Source organism: Triturus cristatus, chromosome 4_1, assembly GCF_964204655.1.
Source record: "Triturus cristatus chromosome 4_1, aTriCri1.1, whole genome shotgun sequence".
NCBI lineage: Eukaryota > Metazoa > Chordata > Amphibia > Caudata > Salamandridae > Triturus > Triturus cristatus.
The window spans coordinates 1,182,596,788-1,182,617,660 of NC_140585.1; positions in this window are offsets into that span (position 1 = coordinate 1,182,596,788).

Sequence of the window (20,873 nt, forward strand, 5' to 3'; positions counted from 1 at the left end):
CCCTGCTATACCACTTGCAGGTCTTCCACAGGGGGCCACGGGAGGAAATAATTCATTGTTTTTTAAGGCTCACCATCTGGGACAATGGACTGAACTTGCCCTCGTTATGTTGGGAGACTTATGTAAATGGTACTGTCATGCCTTCTGAGCAGTTGATACAAGACTTTGGCCTCAGTTTCTGACATATGAGGCACTCACACATGCGTTTACAGAGCAGGAGACCCTCACAACAGGCTGTCCTGCACCTGCTTCTAACAATATAAAGTGGGAGATATTTGATTGCTTTGTTGTATAGGGCAATCAATGGGGTGATGTGGGTTGGCACACTAAAGGTAAGGCATGAATGGGAAGAGGACTTAGAGCATGCCATAGTAGACAGGGAATGGGGCAGGATATTGAATTACACAAAGAGGGTGTCCTGTAACACAAGACTGAAATTTACCCAGTATAATTTCCTGCACCAAACCTATATCACTGCCTAGAAAATATGGCATATATATGGTGGAGACCAGAGACTTTGTCCCAGATGTTCGTCTCAATCTGCTAATTTCCTCTGTATGAATTGGAGCTGCCCTAATTTACAAACTGATTGCTGAATATTGTCACACACTTAGGAGAGACCCTGGGCAGGGACATTGAGATGACACCAGAGAATCGCTTTTTGAGGGTGGTTCCATAGGACACAGAACAAAAAAGCTGGAAACAGACTGTTGGACCTTGCTCTTTCCAAAAATCTGACTACGAGGACATGGAAATCTAGAAAGGGCCCTACCAACACGAGATGGAACGCTGAGGTAGACTATTGGTATAGTGCTGAGGAAAAAGTGGTCCTAAGAGAAGAAGCAAGTGCAGTGCACAGGAGTCCTCTAGCCAGTTTATGGAGAGAGGGGCACCAATCCTTTCTGGAATACCGTAACCAAGCCAGTACCCCAAGGAATATCTCCATTGATTCCACAGTCAGTGCCAAAGATAAGGGGAGCAGATAGCCCCAAAAGTGATAACCTCTCACAGGCCTTGGTGGACCTCACTAAAGTAGGCCTGTCCGAACCTTCCTATTACTCTGCTATAGCCTGTACAAATGAAGACCACTTCTTGTGAGAACTGAAGGACAGGAACCAGTGTGTGTAACTGTTTTGTTATACATTTGCTCATTCATAATTAAGAAACCTCAATCGAGGGACTCCTTTGTTTATGTACAACCCAGACACATATGTACAGTGGACACTTATTGTGAAGATTGCACAATGTAAACAATAAAAAGAGGTTTAAAAAATGGGGGTGGTAGCTGATGCTGGCTGGACAGAGTGAAGGACCTTTCTGCCAATTACTTGCTCTATGTATGGCTAACGGCTGATCAAGCCGCATCCCCACCCCGGCAGTCCCAGCGGACCTTGAAGATGGTGTTGGTCTCCACTTTCACCAAGCATACGTGAGGAGAGAGTTGAACTAGCACATTAAATGCTGCTGGTGGTCTCCTTCTTATGGGTTGTTTGCGCTCCTTGAGTTCCTCCTATTTTTGCGGGCAATAGCCATGGGCAGAGGTCAGGGTGCCCATTTCTTTTTTTAAAATTAATTCTTTTTATTGAAAATTAGGCATGACACAGAGGCTATACAGGTATATGCAAGATAGCAATAAGATTTGCACATGGAATGGGTCTTTAAAACATTTAGCACACACAACATTGACAGTTTCAATTGTAAAGAATTAGGTCCCACCAATAGGATCTTCCCTGGATCTCGGGGGTTCACAAATCTCTACCCTGTGGACATTCCATTGCCACCATATTTGCGTCCATTTGTTCGGGCACCCCTTGGCTACATAGATGATCTTCTCCGTAACCATACACCAATCCATATCTTTGCCCCAATCAGCCACATGAGGCGGTTTCTGTGCCCTCCATAATCGGGCAATATTCCTCTTAGCAACCATCAGCCCCAAAGTGACCCACATACATTCCCTGGAGTTCAAGTCAGTAGGGTCCCAGATGTTCATCAAGGCCAATTTAATATTACAGTGGATCTGTTGCCCCATCGCCTCCTCCATCTGGCGCACCACAGTGAATCTGTTGCCCCAACGCTTCCTCCATCTGGCGCACCACCCCCTCCCAGTAACTCTGGATAACTGCGCATTCCCAGAGGGTATGGATAAAAGTTCTCTCCTGACCACACTGTCGCACACAGCCTCATCCAACGTGTAACCCATGCTGACCATCAGGGGCCCGACAAGTAGGATCTGTGGAGAAGCTTTAACTGCACCAGGCGAAGCCTGGAGGAGATGGCCACCTCCCAAGGGAAGGCCACTGCCGCCTGCCACACCTCATCATCTAGACCAGCCACATCATGGTCCCATTTGGCTCTGAAGTGGGTCAAGGGGTCCGCCATGTTGTTGATGAGTTTTTTGTAGATAAGTGAAATGGCCATCTCCGGTAGATCACCGTCTAAGAACCTATCTTCGAGTGGGGAGGATTCGAGGAGTTCACTACCCTACCCCTGGAAAGCACAGCTAGCAAGGCATGCCTAATTTGGAGATACCTGAAATATTCAGACTGGGCTAGGTCATCTTCTTGCTGTAACCGGGGAAAAGGGACCACATCCCCTGACTTCCATAGATCACCCACCCTGGAGATACCTATAAGATCCCATCTATGGAAGCCCTTCGAGCAGATCAATTTGCCTAGCTGCTCACTGTGCCAGAGTGGCATGGCCTGTGTGAGCTTTCCCTCTCATTCCAGACTCCTAGTAGCCACCCTCCACAAGTGCACCGCGTGTCCGGTCAGGCCAGTCAGAGCAGGTTTCAAAGATCTTTAATATAAAGCACCCTCGAAGCCGCCACACAGGAGGAACCACCTGTCGACCTAAAAGGTCGGGTCCCCCTGTGGTCTGTACATGCATTGGTTAATTGCTGCAAGTTGCAATGCCCAATAGTATCTCCTAATATCCGGGAGTTCGATTCCCCTGTCAAACCATCCCAACGTGAGTTTATGTTATGCAATGCGAGGTGGCTTACCCTTCCACAGTAAGTCCCGAACGATACCGTCGATCTCCCTGAAATACGAGGCTGTGACAGAAAGTGGGGTGTTCTGTAACGCATATAAAAGTCTAGGAAGGGACATAATTTTGAATAGGGCCGCTCGTCCCAAAAGAGTCAACGGAAGTGATTTCCAGTCTTGGACGCTTTAGAGACCCAGATCCCTAAGTATTTAAAGCCGTCGGCGGCTTCCTCCAATTGGCAACCCCAAGGAAGTAAAGGCCGTTTGCCATAAAGGACATAGAGCACCGATTTAGACCAGTTTATTGAATACCCCGCAACCCTACCAAACACATGAAATATATCCCAAATCACGTTGAGGGATGCCGCCGGGGAGGCCAAGTAAAGTAAAATATCCGCGTACAGCGAGATGCAGTCCTCCCACCCTGCCATCCATTTAAGGCCCCATATGACGGGGTTCTGGCGAACCCATGTCGCCAAGGGCTCTAGGGCTAATGCAAAGAGAAGCGGAGACAAGGGGCAACCCTGTCTGGTGCCCCTGCTGAGAACGAAAACAGGAGATTTCCTATTGTTAACGACCACTTGAGCAAGTGGTTGATGATACAGAAGCCGCACCCATTTGATAAATTTGAGCCCAAAACCGAGCTTATGAAGAACTGCAAACAAGTAGGGCCATTCGATGGTGTTGAATGCCGAAGTTGCATCTAGGGATACCACGACAGCATCCTTCCTGATCATGTCAACTCGGCACAACACTCCATGGAGCCTGCGCAAGTTGAGGGAGGTATTATGGGCAGGCATGAATCCCGATTGGTCCGGATGGACCAGGCATGCGAGGACCCTGAGCAGGCGAGTGGCAAGAACTTTCGGAAGGATTTTCGCTTCACTGTTAAGCAATGAGATGGGCCGATAAGATGAGCACTTATTGGCTGGCTTACCCACTTTATGGATTGCGATAATGTTGGCGAGGCGGTGGTCCTCTTTTTTACTTTCACGGTACATTTCGGTGAGATAATGTGCCGTCTTGCTCACCTTGAGCTTGAAGAACTCAATGGGCAGACCGTTAGGGCCCAATGCTTTCCCCCATGCAAGTCTTGGCTGGCCTTTTCAACCTCTGTGACTGTAATGTCAAGATCGAGTTCTGAGCACTCCTCCTCGGCGAGCGACGGCATCGAGATATCCCATAAGAGTGAGGAAGCCTCCTCCTCCGTATGCGACGTGTGGGATGTGTAAAGCAACTGATAGTATTGGCCAAAGGCGTCTGCAATATCTTGTGGTGCAGTGAGGCAAGAGTGTGAGTCTGTTTCTATCTCAACCACTACCCGCTGAGCCCTATCTCTTCGATCCAACCAGGCCAGTAATTTACCAGCCTTTCCCCTACATCGTAGATTCTGGTGAGCGTGGCCCTATAATGCGTCTTGGCGGCCTCCGTGGCCAGGTCAGAGAACTCCTTGATCTTAATATGCAGCTTCTGATGCACTTCCGCCGTGTTCTGTGTCTGGATTGCGTTTTCTAAGTCTAAGATCCCCCTGTAAGCGCGTCGCGTGTGCTGCTTTCTCCCTGCGCTGTCCGGCAATCCGGCCCAAGACCACCTCCAGTATAACCACCTTCTAGGCCTCCCAAAGTGTAATCAGAGAGTCGACCAACCCTTCATTTTCCTGAAAGTAAAGATCAGACTCGCTCAGAACCTTGTCCCTGATGTGAGGAGTCGTGAGGTACCAGGAGTTAATCGGGGGCAACACGACCGACTGTGGGCTCGCCAACCTCTAAGCGACACTGAATGGGTGAGTGATCGGAGATCCCCCTAGCCAGATGGTGTATGTCTCTGACAATGTGGAGATGATGCGCTAGCATCCACACATAGTCAATGCGAGACATACTGTCATGAGGGCCAGAGAGATAAGTGTACTGTAGTTTGGTCGGGTGCAAGTTCCTCCACACATCGACCAGGCCCATCGCTCCCAAAAAGCTGTGTATACGCCTGCGGGCGGGCGGCAGGGCCTTCTGGGGCCATCGGTCAAGGGAGTCAGAGACAATGGAGTTGAAGTCGCCCCAATCAACAGCCTGCCATCGGGTAAGTTCAGAAGGAGGTCCCCAAGATCTATGAAGGCCTGAGAGAATAATCCTGGTGGTATGTAAACTGAGAGGAGATTGAGTATACGCCCCTCCCAGGTCCCAGAGACAGCCACAAATCTACCCAGGACATCAGTGCGGACTGAGTCAAGTCATAGGGAACGATTTCCGGACATGTATACCCACTCCCCGGGAACCAGAGCCAAAAGCCGAGTGGGCCACCAGCTGGAGACCCCATCGCGACAGGGCCTTGCAAGCATTCCCAAGCAGGTGGGTCTCCTGTAGGAAGATGGCATCTGGGGAGTGATGTTTTAAAAATTGGAGAACCACACCTCGCTTGATCTTGTCTCCCAGCCCATTGACATTCCACAACAGCAACCTAAGCTCGTGTCTAATTGTTGTACCCATCACCCCCTCGTAAGAGTATGCTCAGTAATGGAGGAAACCAACGAGGAAGGCCCCCAGAAGGAGACGTATTCGGAGATCCGTGGACATTCAAGGATAGATATACCGAGAGCATGGGGCCTATAACTGTCAATACCTGAAGCATATCAAATATGTTATATCCAAACAGGAAAAAAACAACAACACAAATTAAAACAATCTCCTCCCCCACCCCAACAAGCACCCGGAAGTCGCAAGCCGGAACCCCCCTCCCTGCCTCCCTGCCTCCCTGCATGGCGGTGTCAGAAACTCCCGCCCACCCAAACCTGCAGAGTGCTTATTGCACACCCCTCAAACTCATGGGTGCATGTAACCAACCTGGCACCGTCCCTGAGAAATAAGTAACTGGTAATCATACAGTTAAACACTACTCGTTCGGAAGCACCAATCAATACCAAAACACGTTATGACCATCACCATAAGTACTAGGAATCTTGGATCAGGAGCAGTTCAGTCACTAAGAGGGGCCTGACCGCAACCCAGTCCTGAGGTCAATAAAGAGTCCCCAGCCCCCAAGAAGAATAACATAAAGACCGGCCATTAGGACCCTCCAGACACCACCTCCAGTTCCCCAGGCAGCGAGCCGCCGTCAGATCCATCAGTGCCCTTGTCGCTCCTCACTCCTTGGGCACGGTTGCCCTTCCGGCCCACAGTGCGCCAGCCGTCCAACCAGTCCCAGGCCTCCACCAGGGTGGCAAAGAACCAAGCTTTCCCATTGGATTCCACCCTCAGCTTGGCCGGGAAGAGCGTGGCGTATTTCAGATCTTTTTCACGAAGCGCTTTCTTGAAGTCAAGGAAGCTTCGGCGCTGTATCTGTACTTTGAGGGTGAAGTCTGGAAAAAGGTGATCTTGCTATTCTGGAAGTCTAGTGGGGGCAACGATCTGGCCGCTTGAAGGATAATGTCTCTATCCTTGAAGTTAAAGATCCAAGCCAGCAAAAGGCCTTGGAGGGGCACCAGGTCTTGGTCTGCTGCCCGGCACCCACTGCGCCCTTTCCACAGAGAAGAAGTTTGAGAGACCGCTTGGTTTGAGATAAGTGGTGATCAATTCTTCCACGAACAGGTCTGCAACCAGTCCCTCCACCCTCTCCAGGACTCCCAGTATGCAGACATTGTTGCGTTGAGAGCATCCCTCATAGTCGTCCAGCTGCACCTCTAGTTTGTCGGTGTGGACCCTTAGGTCGCCCATCTTGCGATGCAAGTCAGAAGTGTCTTCAACCAGGGAGCTCGCTTTAAGTTCCACATCCTTCAATCGGGTTTTCATGGAGCGCATATCTGCACGTATGAGGGAGACTTCAGAGGACACAGAATCAATCTGTGACTCCAATGATGTACGGACAGACGTGATGGCAGTGAGAAAATCCTGCAGTGTAGGTTCCCTCACCTCACCTCCGGATTGCTGCCGCTCCCCTGGACAAGGCCCCTGCACCAGCCGCCTTGTCCCATGCGAATTTACTCAGCTTGGCCTGGACCACCGATTTCGCGCCTCGACCTCCAGCCATGTCCCGACCCTTGCAAACCAAACATTACCAGGGGAATAGGGAGGGGACCAGGCCAGTACCCCTTCAGGCACCGCCAAACGTCGGTGGAGCTCCCCTCGATAGGCTGCAGATCGCGATGTGGGCCGGGGGATGTCCAGGAACAGACAAAGTCATCAGGCTGTGAAAACAGACCCCCGGTGTCAAGGTGATGAGTCCTCTGCTTGGTTGCAGGAGAGCACCAGGACCATGTGTGACAGGCCCGGCGCTGTAGACTCGATGAAAGCGCAGTGGGAGCAGGGCCAAGGCCAGCAATATTGCCAGTGAGGGCTCCCTGCAGCAGTTCAAAGCTCGGGCCGGTCACGAGGCCTCTCATCTGTGATTTTCGCTGCCTCAGGGGGTCCAAGAACGGCTGTCTCCGTGCCCCCCGGCGGCCGCTGACAGGGTCGCAATCGACCAAACAGGCCCCCCCCCAAGGCCCGGGCAACACGGGATTACAGGGGCGCGTGCTTCCCCACCTCCTCCGCCCCGAGCTGTATGGGAAGAGAAGGGCTGGCTCATGCCGTCCTGGTACAGGCGATGGATCTCCTCACCTCAAGGCCCAACCTTGGACTTGGGGGGGCCACACCTCCTGGGTCAGCTATGCGGGCGGCCCCAGTATCGCCTCCAGATGGATGGGCACTCCTGCTGCTCATCACCCTCAACACTTGGTGCCCTAGTGAGCACCGCGCCGATCCATGCCGTTCACGCCCCACAGGCCAAGCCCAGAGGCTCGCCCGGCGCCGAGGAAAGCAGCGGTGTTTCACGGGAGCCCGCTAGACGCCACACGGCTCAGCTACCACCGTAGGGCCACCCCGCAGCGTATAGGCAGTCCCCGGCCCCCTCGATAGAGCCACAGGATCACGGCCATCAGGGTTGGTACACCAGCAGGCATGGATTCAGCAGCAGCGCCGGAACCGCACAGTGGGATCAGCGGTTTCACAGCTCAATTGGTCCGCTGCGTATTCCGGTGTCGCAAGGTGATCTCGAAACCAGTTATAGGTAGGATATGTGGCCGGATTTACTTAGGGACGGCCGCTGTTGGTCAGAGCTGCCTTAGGAAGGGGCCATTTTGCTCGGCGGTTGGCCACGTCCCCCCAGGGTGCCCATTTTTGTCATCGATGGTTGCTGGCAGTCTGACTACTATATCTCTCCAGGCTGCCAGACAGGGTCTGGTGGGTGTTTTTTTCAGCCCAGCTTCCCCTTGCAGCGTCAGTTAGAATAACATTGGGGTTATCTGTTTCTTGAATATTTACAACCATCTACCCGCTAAGAAACTCTTAGAAAAAAAAACAACCCCCCGGCTAGTAACACCTCCAGCGTTTTCAAGGCAGTCCAGAAATGTACATAATGATAAATTACAAACTAAATTAAATTGAATATACAAACTGGGAGCAAAGCCATTGGTAGGTTAACTGACACCTCTACAATTCAAGTCCTCTGGCTACGTTTAACTGCTGACTTAAAGGGCACAGTAAATAAGACAAGACAAAAGTCCAGAGAAAGGCCCACATAAAATAAGGCCCAGCACAATATTCGGGTAAACTCCCACCTGCCATGCATTAAAACTAAACTAAATAGTTGAGTTTAAATAAAATAAAACAAAATGCAATACTTTTACACTAAACACTGATCATCCGGGCTAAAATCAAGGGCTATTATTGAAAACCTAAAAGAAAGAACAGGCAGCTCTTCAACTGGCATCAGCACAAGAGCTAGAGTAGCCCTACAAATGAAGGACTTAATATCATTAAAACTTCAGACTGATAAATTACCTACCTATAATTATCGGGAGCATAATGGAAAAGTAAATCCCAAAGCAGGTAACAGACACTTCTGGATCCCCCAAGGCAAACCAATTTTTCTATCACCTTTCACAGCTCAGAGACAATATATTCGTGCTATTCAGGGTGCAAACAGAATACACACATATGTAAAGGGTCTTGGGCTCAGGGAGCACAGGCTATGAAGCAGACCATAGTCAACAACCTGCACTAAATAGGCGCTCCAGTTCTTTTTTAAAGCCCACTTCCCATTTACACGGAAATGGAATATCAACCGAGATAAAATCACCCTGTCATGCTGAAAAGGATAGTGAACTGGATTGTTGGCAACAACTCACAACCACCAGTTTTAAAATTATTTACCACACTTACCACCACAGGAAATGCAAGTGACTATCAATCCAACAAATGTGATCTCCCAATATCTCTACTTGAAACCTTTGCAAGATACAAGTCTTCAATTGATTCATCACATCTTGAAAATGTATATACACTTATACAAAGCTTATTAGCAAATGCTGAGAAGCAAGCTTCTTTATTATCTCAGGAATGTTGCTCTGCATTTATCATTAAAAAACTCACTACCTTGCCATCCATTGTCAGCACCTTCGTTCAGGAAGATAACGTTCTCAAAAATGAGAAACTTGTTATCTCTTCAGTACTAGTCATCTCAAGCGCAGATGTTGTAGACAATACGGCTAAAATCACCGACTATCAGGAACAAATTATAACAATATATTTAAATAATAAAACACAATCTATTCAAAATCAGCCTTATACAATGTTGTCCACGTGCAATAAAGAAGTAAAAGTAAAAGAAAAATCTCATAGCAAACTTTTTCCTGATTTTCAAATAATTATCTTCAGCAATAAATAAGCTGGAAGAAATATACATTCTTAGTGAAATAAGTATCTCACAAGAATCCAAAGGATTCATTTTCACAAATAGTAAATCCATAAATAACCATTCAGCCTAGTGGCACTAGGCAGAAAAAATTATCAAAATGTGTGGAGAGACAATATAAGCCCTGTTTTACAACCACAGGTTCACACAGCTGACAAGTAACTGCAAGAAAGGAAATTACAAACTTTGGAGCTAACAGAGATCTTCAAAAATTTGACACCACACAGCCTCAACACCATTCCAATACGGCCTTAGTGCCATTAATGGACATTACTAAGTTACAAAGGAAGGGGTCAGGAGCTAGTATGCCCGGCGCCTCACACTTCCAGCAACAAGACCCACTGGTGCGGTATAGAATTGATACGTCTTCAAAAGAAGAACCTTTGATTATTCAATAGATTTGATGCTCCAAATAAATATACAGTGGACTCAAATTTTTTCATAATCTTGCATTGTTTATTCCTAATTTTTATTTGGACAAAACGATCTAGTAGAAAACAATCAACACATGTTTTGAGGTAACACCTCTTTTTCAAGGAAAAGACTCAGTTCTACAATTGTATTTTCCCATGAATTTCACCATTTCAAATCTATAACTCTCCCCTTACTTAATTGTATCTTGAGTGTCCTGAAAATATCATGGAACTATGAGCTCTCACAATTGAGATGAGAACTATAGACGCTCACCATGATATTTTCATGACACTCCTGATACCATAAAGAAATATTCGGAAACTTCGGCTCAGGTCATGCTTGGAGATAACCAGAGGGATTTCCATCAAAAAATACTCATGCAAAGACACCTTAAGCAAGGCTGCGTCTTAGTGCCAACAATATTTAATCTTTTTGTTCCAAATTAAATTTTCATTTCAAAACAGCCAAATCTTATCCAGCAGAAATAGGAGGTAAGCCTATTGCATCTTTGCAATATGCTGATGATGTGGTCCTCCTGAATTAAACTGGGGAAGGTGTACAGTGATTAATAGATACTCTCAAAAACGATTGCAATATTAATGAATTTGATTTTAACCTTTAAAACACAAACAAAGCAAGGAAAGTGGTACCTGGGGAAACTTCGTCAATTAAAAAACAATAAATACAAATATTTGGTGGTCTGGCTAGATGACTGAGGGGGGCAACTTCAACATACCCTAAAACCAAAACTCACATCCCTACTCTTTGCTTTTCAATCATTTTTAAAATTGGTTAAGAATCCTTCAGTTCTGCCAGTTTTAAAAGTAATCGAAGCCAAGCTGTTGTTACGATTGCATCTGACACCAAGACTTTCCTGGACAATTTTTGCACTTTTTTAATCTACTCCCAACATGAAATCTATCTCTCTTTATTTAACCTGCCCCATAATGCATCTCCAGCACAGTTCATGCTTGAGTTATGCCTAATCAAAGAACAATCAGCCAGAAAGCAGCTTTTTAAAAAATAAATGCGCACACTAAGAATGGCAAAAAGTACAACATTGGTCACTCAGATGGTGGGAAACTAATCTTGCCCAACCTAAAAAGAATAATTCCTGGATGAATGTCTTGATTGCCAGGTTGCAACTGGAGTGAGTTGAACATGTATCACACTCTTTGTTTACGAAGCAGTTAAATAAAGTTATGAAAGACATTATCTTCACCTTGGATAAAAATCATCTTGTTAAAAAAGCGTCATGTATGGCTCATAAAAAAATCATATAGAAGTCAACAAATACAGGGCTATTTGGCTGAACCTTTCAAAATTAGACCACTGCAGCTTCATTTGGCTCACCTCCCATCTCCTGCCTAAATGGGTAGAATGAAATAATGGACTCTTTAAACCTATCCAGCACTAATGGGATTCCATATCTGAGTGAAGTGGCAAGTTCAAATAAGATCATATTGATTACTATGTATTTTAAATGTTTTACTGTTTGCACAAGCACATTTCACACTGCGGACTGAGTACCTTGTTTTAATGAATTTTCTTCTATGTAATGAATTGAACTACCGCCAAACAAATATACTATTTGTAAAGAAAAACTATTTTGTATGGTTATTGTGTTCTTCAAAAAATATATTTACAACAATATTGTGTTTAGGAGAGGATTGTTTTGAAGCAGACTACCTGAAAATGTATAATTAATGTTTTGAGTATTTCCGAAAGAACCAAACTCTTGGCGATGTATATGAGGAATACATGGTAACCTCATTCTGTTTAGAGTGTATTGAGGTGTTAAGCAGGCACTAAAGAGGTGATATTTTTCCGTATTTGGTATTATTGTCTCCAATTGATGTACTAGCAAACGCCTTTGGCAGCTGCATTTAAAAAATCCCCACACTCCTCGTGCAAATTCATGTTACACCATAAGGGCTGTTCTTAAAAAAAAGTGAAAACAGCCATTTCTTCAATAAGACCCTCAGCGTATAGAAACATTTCCAATCCTTTTCCTTATGTTTTTGAGGTCTGATCTCTTGAAAATTACAATGCCTTCTAGTGAGACAGTTGTATGTCACATATGTTCTTACAACAGAGGCAAGCTGCTGTCAAAGGGCATAGGGTGAACATTGAATAGCCCCCAAACTGAGCCCTAGTTTAAAAGCAGTCGGGATGCACAGAAAAAGAGAAGTGAACCTTTATGTGAATTGCTTGTTTTCTGCTGAGTGAAACATTGTGTAGTTTACACAAGCTAATATACTCTGCGACTCAGAGAAGGCAATGTTAAAAAGATAGTTTTCTAGCGTTGGGGTCTATTTTGCAAGTGTGTTAAAATAGGTAAACTATTAATGCCACAGAAGGTGCTGCATAATGCCACATAATGGTCATTCCTTGCTATATAATTTAGGCAAACAAAGCTGAATAACTTAAGTGGCTGTGCTTATAGTTTAATACAGTCTTCATTCTAGTATTTCAAATGCAGTGTTCAGAGGCCACTAAATCAAGTTCAGTAGAAATCAGTCTGTTAAAAGCCCTTCTTTATTGTGCTCCCTGTTGATCCTCAGCAAGTACAAAGTGCTCTGGTATTCTTACATTTAAAAATTGAAGGATTTTAATTTATCAACAATTGCATCAGGACCCTGAAGAAGAAAGATAGAACTGTTCTCTCCAGGGATAGATGCAACACAATAAAACTGGCATGATCATTGCTACCTGAAGATTTGGTCCACCTTAAAATATGACTAGTGCTACATTGGTGATTTTGAAGCTGTTTTCCTCTGTACATAACCAAATGAAAGATTTGCTTGACCAAAAACTGCAGTTTATGCAGAACCTGAAATGTTATACCATGTGTAACACGAGGAGACCCTACCTATGCTCCAAAATTCCCAAAACAGGATACTTTGGTATCACAATGGGGAAAATATGAGGGTGTTGTGATTTACGGATTTGCATAGTACTTTTCAAATTTAAAATATATTTGTCATTGTTAATAACTTTTATTAATAAAAAGAGGCTAAACATTAAAAAAGTTATGTTACTTCAAAGTTTATTTAAAAATGAAAAAACATAGTTTTGTGCCTATATTATATCTTTAAGTCACACACACATTTGCTCTATGCCAAGAGAATGCACATGTCCGCAACTGACATTCAACCATTAACCATAAATTCCATCAGCTGAGGACAGAGAGAGTGTGGGTCTGATTCCAGAGAAGGCTTGAGGTAAGGGCAAAGTGTGCAACTGCCCAAGACCCCCACCATCTAAGGGGTTCCTGTGAAAGTGATTTCTTTCTCTTATCATAACTCTATTCAATTATTGAGCTCACCTTTGCCATATTATTCAACACTGGTTGGCATCATGGGGCTTGAATTAGAAGAAAATGGGTAAAAAAAATTAAAAGTTATTATAAATAGGGGACCCCAACATATTTCATGCCGGGGCCCCTAAAATCCTTAAGATTACATTACCTGATTCACAAGGGTAATTTACAGATTTGGGTGTGGATAGATGAGTGGGTGAAAGAAAGGATGGGTGACTGGGCAAAAGTATGGCTAGGTGAAAGAATGGGTGAATGGATGGGAGGGTGAAAGGCTGTGTGGGTAAAAAGATGGATGGGTAGGTGAAAGGATGGGTGGGTGAAAGGATGGATGGGTGGATGAAAGGATGGATGGATAAGTGGGTGAAAAAATGGGATGATGAAAGGATGAATAGATAAGTGGATGAAAGGGTGGATGGATCAGTGGGTGAGAGGACAGGCATATGAGTGTGTGGGGATGGGTGAAGGAATGGGTGGGTGAGAGAATAGGTACGTGGGTGGGTGAAAGGATGGCAGAGTAAATGGAAATCTGAGAGAATGAATGGTGGGTGAAAGGATTTCAGAGTAAATGGAAATCTGAGAGGGTGGACAGATGAATGGCTGGCTTAAATGGAAATCTGAGAGGATAGATCAACAGATTTAGGGATGGCACAGTAAGTGGAAATCGGACATGATTAGTAGATAGATGTGTGGGTGAAAGTATGGCAACGTAAATGAAAATCTGAGAAGATGATTGATGCATGGGTGGGAAAAAGGATGGTATAGTTAATAGAAATCTGAGATGATAGATTGATGGATAAAAGGATGGCAAAGTAAATGGAAATCTAAGAGGATGGGCGGATGGGCAGGTGATTGAAAAGATAGCAGGGTAAATGGAAATCTGAAGTAAATTGTAATTTTAGAGGATGGTTGGATGACCGAGTAAATGGAAAATTTGAAAGGATGGACAAAAGTATCAATTGACCGATGAAAAGCTTTACTGATGTATGGGCAAGTTAAATGTTTGGTGGATGGATTTATTCATAGATGATGGATATATGAATGAATGGATGGATGGAATGAATGGCCCATGGATGGATGGAATGGTAAAAGATTGAATGATGGATGAAAGAATGGCTAGATGACAAAATGTAACTGTGAAAGGGTAGATATCAGAGGGTGGATGGAAGGGTGAGAGTATGAATGGATAGATGCTTGGATAGAAGAGACAAGGGACCTCTTCTTGGGAGGGACAGGCTCACTTGCTTTGCTTGCTTTGGTTCAAAGTGAGGGGGATATTAATTTTCTGGCTACTCTTTTGTGCTGGAATACAGAGCTCAGATGTCATGTCTGATGGCACAACAAGGGTCACAGAGAGGATTTACATGACTTGGTGTATCTTCGTACCTAGGACAGCCATGCTATTTGTCAGATCCTCATCATTTTGATACGTTTAGGCTTTATTTAGCCTTCGACTGAAGATGGTTAATAATTCCTGATTTGTTTTATAATATTCAAAATCATTATAATGCACAGGAGTTGAAGACAAATTGTGTATAAAATTATCATATATTGTAAAATACCAACCCTTATTGGTCCAGGCTCTTAAAACTGTTGACACTTTTACATATTTAGGAATCCCACTTGATTTCCGGAGTACTTGTAAGGGGTACCCAGCTGGAGCAGGCTATTGCAGCACTTTTTACATTTGACTCTAAATTAGGGTCACTTACTTTGGATGCTGCGTTCACTATTTATAAAGCAAGACCAATGCTATAGCTACCTATGGTGCCACAGACCATACACCATTACAAAATGGTGAAAACAAATTTATAAAAATGGCAACTATCTTACTGTGACTTTCAATCTGGTCAAGGCCTGAGGCAGCACTAACGCAATCTATAATTAGTGATTGTTTACAACTCTACAAGGCTAACAAGATTATGTGGTTGACCTATGTTGTTGTATAAGCTTTATTTCGACACACCTGTCATAAAAGCTAAAAAAAACAGTTAGATACAGATAAAAATGTAGGAATAAACGGTACATACAACACCTATTACAATGGACATGCAGGTTCTTCTTTCCACAACAATGCTATTACTGAGTCGTTCTTCCTATAAAGAGACCTCAAAGCAAAACGATGTTCAGTAATCTAAAACGCGCTAAGTAACTACATACAAAACCTCAAAAGAAGAGCGATCCAGAGTATAGGCAAGTAAAGCAGTGCCATGCCCTTTCGTCAAGAGCCGATTGAGAGACAATTCATCATCCAGACTTATTTTTGCAAGCAGTAATAAAATTCATTTGATTTGGAAGTACAACCTTTAAAACGATGAAAAGAGAAGTAAAAACAAGGATTAAAAAGAGCAAACAAGTAGATTCAAAAGATAAAACATACTAAAACGATCTCAGTGGGAAAAAGGGTCCATCAGGGCGTTACAACAATGGAAGTATGATAGTTTGCTTTTCTTATCATGCTATCATGTTATTTTCCTTTTGAGCCCTCTCATGGGAAAACTGCAAGGTAGTTGTTTGCGTTAAAGTGCATGTGCATTGTGTCTAAGAAGATACCAGATTATATGGGTGGGGAAACTGGTGATTCCTACGACATCTTATTCTGGGAGTTTACCAGATGTTTGCCTGTGGTGTTCTCTCATTAGTGCCTTCTTCCTAATGCCAAACATGTGGCTTAAGAACTTAGCCACTCCACAGACAATGAGTGGACTAGGATCCGATTTTAAGATGCGCGAGGCATCCCTTTGGTTCAGTGTGCCCAGTTGCCGGCAGATCGGTTTTAGCCATTTGGATCTGGGATGCACATATGCTGGACATGCAAACAATGCATGGGCAACGGACTCCATTGGTGCCTTGCATCCAGGACAAGTGCTCGGGCTTGAAACATTTAAATTCCACTAAGCTGTTACCTCGCCCAAAGGAAGAGTGCTGAACCTAAATTTGATGTATAGCATCCTGTCCTGGGGGCCCTGAATTAGGTCTAGGTAAGCCTCCAGTAGCCTGGCCGGTTTATGGAAATAAAATGATGTGGTCAGTTTCCCCTGGTTGGGCTTGGAAAGTTTTTTTACTCAACCCATTTCAAAAAATTGTTGCTTTGCTACTTCTTTTCGGTACAGTTGTTGATCTTGGTTTTCCCAAAGAGCCTGAAGCCCTACATCAGACACCAGTTTCTTAACATTTCTGATCCACCCTACCTTATTGCATATATCTAAACGGATGACCTCTGATAGGACTTCCGCATAGGGTAGAAGTTCCGGGGTTTTAAAATTTGTACTGAAGCACTGTACTCGGACATGTGTTTTATGATGGATTTTTCTGTGTATATTCCAGTGTAATTATCGGATGTTTATATTGTTTTAATTGTATGCTTTTTTGGATGTATAATAAACTATAGTATTACTGACTGACTGACCGGTGCAGGCTATTTCAGGGTGCAGAAAGGGACTCTGCACATACCACCTGCCAATGAAAGATTCACTGACAATGTTGACTGACTCTTAAGGCCCCCACCTACTAGAACATAACAGTAGAAGAGTGAGAGAATCACCTTACAGTTTTCATTTTCATCTCAAAGTTTCCTTCTGGGGCTTGAGGAATCTAATGGGTGTGTGCCCAATAATTTGTGATAACACAACTGCTGAATTTGTGTAGGATTCCAAGGACACCTTATTTTCTGCTCACCTGCATTCTTCCTCTTTGTGATCACTATAGAAACCCAGTGAAATAAATACAACTCTGTCAGCATATATGATGAAATAGAAAATTAATTTTCGTGTAACACGTGTACAGGCAGCTAGCAGCCAAGTGTCAAACAAGGGGAAGTCTCACATAAGCTTTTTATTGTTGTAAACAACAAAGAAAGGGTGTCAGGATTTATGCAATACATGTCCAGCAAAAGTACAGGATTAAGACATTTTCTTAGAAATAAAATGAAGGGGCACCATCTGCCTATCAGTAGCTTTGGCAGGTTACACAAGTGTAGGTCACCAGGCTAATCAATAGAGGACAACACTGCATGATGTGATGTGGTAGGGCTGTTACTACCCACGTTTCCTTTGCTTGTGACAGTTGGGACTTCCCAAGCTAATGCAACGTACTAGTAACAGTAAGTGTGATCAAAATGATTTGTAATATTTGTCCAATCAGGGACACATAAGCTTTGCCACTTCCAAATATGGTGTGGCCAAGTGCCTGTTGCTAAGTTAGCATAATATATTGTTTGAATTTGGTTCTTGAGCAAGCCATGCATTGCGATGACAGCTTACTTTCAGTAACTGCAGATTGTTTTATCCATGTCTTTTCTGTGCATGTTCTACAGGCCTTTGGTAGTCATTAAGTATCAAAAAGATGGGCAGCCCACCCATATTAGTGAATAAATATAAATGGCTTCCACTATCCTGTCATCTGATACTAAATCACTACACCCAACTCACAAACTCCCTTCATCATCATTTCTGTACCTTCATTCTCCTTATCAGTCAGAAGAATGTGATGTAACTTATATTTGAGTGTGCAGTGCATACAACTGAATGTTACCACTGACAAGCATGCAGGGCAAACTTGGATCACTATGCAGAATGTGACCAATACTGCTATCCCTATTATAATCACTTCCAATATCCAAAGACCCTCAGCCCCTGAACCATGTCAACACTTTTTTAGGTTGAGTACTGAGGAGAGGCCCGCCCACATTTTTCATTGCCTTGTGTCTTTGTCCTTCGTAAATACTGTCTTCTGATTCCTACATAGGCGTGTTAGTCCCTGCTTAGTACGGCCATGTCGCCATTTGTATCCTCCCATGGCTACTGGCCCGTTTACTTCCGTTCTTACATAGTAAGCACTATTTCTTTTAATGAGTTTGTCCTACGTGAGGCACGTTGTTCTTTAATTACATTCAGCGTGCTGTGCGTGCTTTCACTTTCTAAGCTGCCGGGACATTTGCGACCGCTTGTCTCCTTTTGCAGGCAGTGCATGCTTTCCTGCAGGGGACCACTTTTCAACTCTCTGCTGTGTCTGCTCCTCATCACCCGGGCGCCATGCTTAATGTTTCAGCACGGCGCCCTTGTAGTATCTTCCTTCACCAATACTACAGCCCAATTTCATAACAACACGGGCGCAATAAAAACAATGTCGGCCACGCTTTTTTTTCTTCTTCAGAGTAGGCACCCACTTTTATAAAGTACCAATGCATGCCGTTTGAAATTAGCAAAATGGTGGCTGCAGATTTTTTTCTTATAGCCGACACCCCCATGGTGGACGCCTCAGTAATAAAACTACCATGTTTTTTTTATTAGCAAAAGCACAGTTCATTCGCTTGCCACATACATCTTGCAGGTTCCAATCGCTCAACACATAAAATGAAGCAGGTTTAAAGCTTCCTATCGCAAAATGATAGAAAAACAAATTGCAGATTGTTTGAGCACTACTTCAATAAATAGATTGATTTTGGACTGCTGAAGCCAACCAATCTTTCTTTCACTGTTAATATTTCAACGCAGTTTTAGCGGAGAAAGCATTGCTTATTTCCACTCAATCGGGCTCGGTAATTGCAGAGTGTGCCTGGTGGATATTCCAGTGGGTAAATAAGGCAAGGTGCCTAAGCTGTCACGATATTGATGAAACAGTCACATTTGTGCTGCAAAACTAGTCTATCTCACTTTTGAGCAAAGTCTATTTATTTATTAAACTTCCGCCAAAACAAAGCAGTCTGGAGAGACTGTGCATGCCATCCAATGCTCAACGCCCTAAAACATTTTTTCGCTCACAGCACACTATGCAGAAATGCGGAAGGCGCATTACGTTCTCACGTCAGATTGCTCACTTCCGACACCATGAACGGGTCTCCCCTGAGCCAAACTTGCCAAAACCATGCACAGTGGGCTAATTATCAGTTAAGGGCGCTCTCCGGTAATGGGCCACACTCAGGCCTTTGGAATTTTTGCAGCAAAGCAAGGACAGGAGCGTAGGGGAAAATAAAACTTCTCTTAGTGCTTTACAATAGCTTCTCTGTTCAAACGTTGCCTTAGTTACTGTTGCCAAAACTGTGCTTCTGATTTGCCAGAGGGAGGAAAACGTGGATGCATTGCTGGCTCAAGAGACACACACATGTCACTGTTTACTAGTAAAAATATTTTTCAAATATAAGTTTCAGAAAAGCTTGGAGCATCAGGTATATTTACTCTTATGTGGTTATGAAAAATGTTATTTAAAAAAAATCGTAGGTAGGAGTACTTTACGCAAAGGACTTGACAACTCACCAGTCTACTGGGTATTTAAATTTACACACTCCGTATTGTTTAGATGAAATTGTCCTAACCAGTTAATTAGTATGCTCCGATCATGACTATAACAAGCATTAAAACTGTAATAGGTTTTGCATTTGTTGGACTTGGAGTGATTGACATTATAAATGCTAATGTTTTTTACCTACCCATTTTGCAGGTTGCGGTACCATATGTGACCCTGCAGCCTGTAAAGTTGGAGTTAATGGCATTAGAAATGCCAATGTTTAGGTCTCGCTGAGCCAAAGGCTCGAAGAGACATTTTGTATGTGGGATTTTCAAAGTGCTACCCACAGTCTTTTGGCTGGCCTAAACCTTGAGTGCACGATCACATGCATGTGCACAGCTGCTCCCACTCCCCCCTCCCTTCTCTATAGCTTTCTTTCACTTTAGCCGCTTTGACCCTTGCATTCCCCCCTCCCTTCTCACCCAGCCCTTTGATGCTCTGCTCGATTACTTTCACTTTCGCCGCTTTGATGTTTGATTTTTATTGCCTTTGTTTATGTGACGGAGATCCATTGCATTTGGCAGAACATTTCTGGGGCCGTATTGCATGAAATACACCAGGTGGCGCTACCGTGTTTTACAGAGCACCATACAGCATTTTGTTCTGCGTTAAAAAAAAAAGACGCTTTAGGAGCGGAAATGAGCTATCCCTTTTACTTGTATTAAAATGTATTTTTAAAGGTGTCTCAAAGGATCCTGAACATAGTTTATACTAGCATGCTCCAATACTGTCCGTATTTCACTCCTGATTGCACTGGCCTTCCAGGTCCTAAGACTCAGACTCATGATTTTACTGTTATTTCAAAACCAATCTAACATTTGTTTTGTTTTAGGTATTCCCTTAGTAAAGCATACCTATGTGATCTTACTCTCCTTGGAGGGCTTCAGCCCCACTCCCCTCACATCGTGTGAGGCAACCCAGGCTGAGTTTCCAGCACCAAAGTCGGCAGTCTAGCCGACGGACCACATCCTCTTCCCCAAGAAACTTAAAGAACCCCAAATCATAACTAAACAAATCATTTAATATCACCGCGCCTCAAAATGAATGGGTCTGTAATGCAACTGGTGCCCATGTAAAGCGCTGTTATACCTTCGGGTCGCGTTCGCGCTATATAAAACTTCAACAGCAAAAAAACTCGGAAAAAA